Below are 3,081 nucleotides of genomic sequence, written 5' to 3'. Positions count from 1 at the left end.
CCAGGGCCTAATTCCCTTCTACATGCATGTGAGTACACAGTGGGCTTGATTCCTGCCAACTAGTCTCTGCCCCTGCCAGATATTCGTGTGCCCATATGATTAGGGGGAAGAGGTCACACTGACACACCCACGCTATCATGGGGAAGGGGTAGCTGGCCCCCTATTTGACCACCCTTTATTGCTGGTTCAGGACCAGTAGTGCTACTACATTGTCTCCAAGGTCCCACCTTGGGGTAGAATTGCCCAACCCTTTTGGAAGTAGGGTGGGGGTGGGCAACACTGGCCTCTTTTAAGTTACAGAGACCAGCTGGTCCTGTGGAGGAGAAGCCAGGGTTGCCTTCAGGAAGCAGGTTCCCTACTGAGCAGATGACCAAGGCCCAGGGCAGGTTCAAGCTCCTGTGAAGCATGCCTGCCATGTCTATAGCCCATACTAACCCCGCCAGGAACCACTGGAATGCTTGTCCCTGGGCATAGAAGCCCAAGTCAGCTGTAACCTTGCAGCACAATTACATCTGCCAGCAGTACCCAGAGGGCCTATAGAAAGTGCAGGTGAAAGCAGATGCTAGGAGAATGCTCTATTAGGCAAAACTGCATACTATGAAAATGCTTTAAAATGCCAACAAGAGGAGATGTGAAGGCACAAAGAACAAGTGCGTAGTGACACATGGCTATCAGAACACACTAGAGAATCCACACCACTTCCCCTCTTTACCCAGAAAAGGCAGGCTCTAGGCCACCTCCTTCCTCCTCGGCTGTGGCATCCTGGTACTGCTTACTCAGCAGGTCGTTCATGTTGCTCTCGGCCTTGGTGAACTCCATCACGTCCATGCGCTCACCCATGTACCAGTGCAGGAAGGCCTGGAACACACTTGAACAGCTCCAGGATGGCGTGTTGTTGCCGATGCAGGTGGCTGACATTTTTAGCCCCTTGGGCGCAATGGCACAGATAGCCGTTTTCACACTGTGAGAGCCAGTCAGCAAAGTAGCTGCTGTTGTTTTAAATATTGAACATTTGCTCATCCACCTCCCTCATGGACACACAACTTCTGAAAATGTCAGCCACCATTAGGTAGTGGCCATGACGGGGCTCATGGGCAACCATCATATTCTTAGCATCAAATATCTGCTGGGTAAGCTCAGCCACAGTCAGGGCCCAGTACTGTTGGCTGCCCTGGCTGGTCGGTGGGGCAAAGTCAGGCATGAAGAAGTGCACAGCCAGGGAAATGGGATCATGTTCATGGCCAGCCTTTGCAGGTCAGTATTCAGCTGGCCTGGGAAGCGCAGGCACATGATGACCCCACTCATGGTAGCAGACACCAGGTAATTCAGGTCACCGTAGGTGGGTGTGGGCAGTTTTAGGGTTCTGGAACAGATGTCATGCAGAACTACAGGGCTTCACTATCAATGCAAAAGGTCTCCTTTGCAATTTCTATGAGCTGGTGGACTGAGAGGGTGGCACTGTAGGACTCCACCATGGTATCTGACACCTTGGGCAAAGGCAGAACACTGTTTATGATCCTGTCTGGGTACCCCTCCCAGATCTTACTGATGAGAAGGGTACCCATCCCAGATCCAGTCCCTCCACCCAGGGAGTGGGTAAGCTGGAAACCCTGCAGGCAGTCACAGCTCTGATTCTTTTTTCACAACATCCATCACCGACGCCTTCAGCTCTGCAACTTCTGTGTAGTTTCCCTTGGCCCAGTTGTTCCCGGCCCCACACTGACCTGTAAGACAGTACAGCAAGTCACTGGATGGCCAGATATACAGTCATCAGGGGCCACCACAATGCAAAAAAGAGCCAAGTATCACATGTGAGGTGAAAGCACCATTCACCCTGCAGGTGGAGCAGGTGGACCTCCCTCCCCCAAAGCTAAAGGACAGCAGCCTCCCCTGTTAGAAATTAAGTCAGGAGCCGAACCTGAGACAGCCTAACAATAGACCTTCTGCAGGTGGCTCCTGCCCATCCCCAAGGAAAGCAGTAGCTTCTGCCCCCAGCTCAGCTCCCTGCAGAAAGATTGCATCAGCAGCTCATCTCAGGCAGATAGCTGGGCCTTCCTCCCAAAGCCCGTTTAGGAGAAGGAGACTGAGTGACTCAGGATACGAGGGTGTTCAGGGGCCCTAGTTTCACAGTTCCCACAGCGATGACCTTGGGGCACTCCGTGAATCTGAGCTGCCCTGGCTAAGGAGCCCCACCCCAGTCCTCACCCACAGCTCACCGAAGATGTCGTCCGACCTGAAGACCCGCCCGAAGGGCCCCAAGCGCACAGAGTCCACGGTGCCCGGCTCCGGATCCACGAGCACAGCGCGGGGCAGGTACCTGCCACCTGAGGGGAGCGGGAGGGCATCAGCGAGCAGAGGGCCGCCATTCCCAGGAGGGCGGTGGGGGAAGGACTGGGGTCTCACACCTGGCCTCGTTGTAGTATACGTTGAGGCGCTCCAGCTGCAGGTCCCTGTCCCCGTGGGAGGTCCCAGCAGAGTCGATGGTTTGTTCATCAGAGATCACCTCCCAGAACTGCGAGAGACACGAGGGGCCAGACAGGCCAGGGCTGAGTCACGGAGGCCGAGGAGCCCGAGGCTCCCCAGTCCCTCTTCTATCCCCAGCCCCTCTCCTACCCCCACTCCAGGCCTCTGGATCCCTGGAGGTCCGCCCTGGCTGCCTAGCCAGCCACCCAGGTCCACCGCGACCCAGGTAGGGAGCCCAGGGGCCTCAATACAGCTCCTGCCACTGCCAACATCTTCCCGGGCCACCCGGCAGGCCTGCGCTGGGCCCTCAGAGCCACGGCCACCAACCTTGGTGTGGATCTGGTTCCCGCACCACCGGGTCTGCGATAGCACGATCTCCCTCATGGCCACTGCGGGACTAGGGCGGCAGGAGAAAAGCGAGGAGGAGCAGAGGCACAGAGACAGTGCCAGTGCTCCGCCAACTCTAAAATAACCCCGCACCCACCTCCCCCAGCCTCAGACTGGGCTACCAGAATAAGGAACAGCTTTACTTCCACACAGGTGTACCCACCTGTGAATCCGTTGGCGTTCAAGGGCTGTTGGAGGGCTCAGGTGGCCTTGCTGTGATCCTTTCCACAT

At 56.2% G+C, this 3,081-nt stretch overlaps 1 pseudogene; it reads right to left on the bottom strand.

The window, feature by feature from the left end:
• Positions 1–708: 708 nt before the first annotated feature.
• On the bottom strand, positions 709–2,847 carry LOC119619708 (tubulin beta-8 chain-like; annotated as a pseudogene).
• Between the last annotated feature and the right edge of the window lie 234 nt (positions 2,848–3,081).

Source organism: Chlorocebus sabaeus, chromosome 25, assembly GCF_047675955.1.
Source record: "Chlorocebus sabaeus isolate Y175 chromosome 25, mChlSab1.0.hap1, whole genome shotgun sequence".
Taxonomy (NCBI): Eukaryota; Metazoa; Chordata; class Mammalia; order Primates; family Cercopithecidae; genus Chlorocebus; species Chlorocebus sabaeus.
This window is presented reverse-complemented; position numbering and strand designations above follow the sequence as displayed.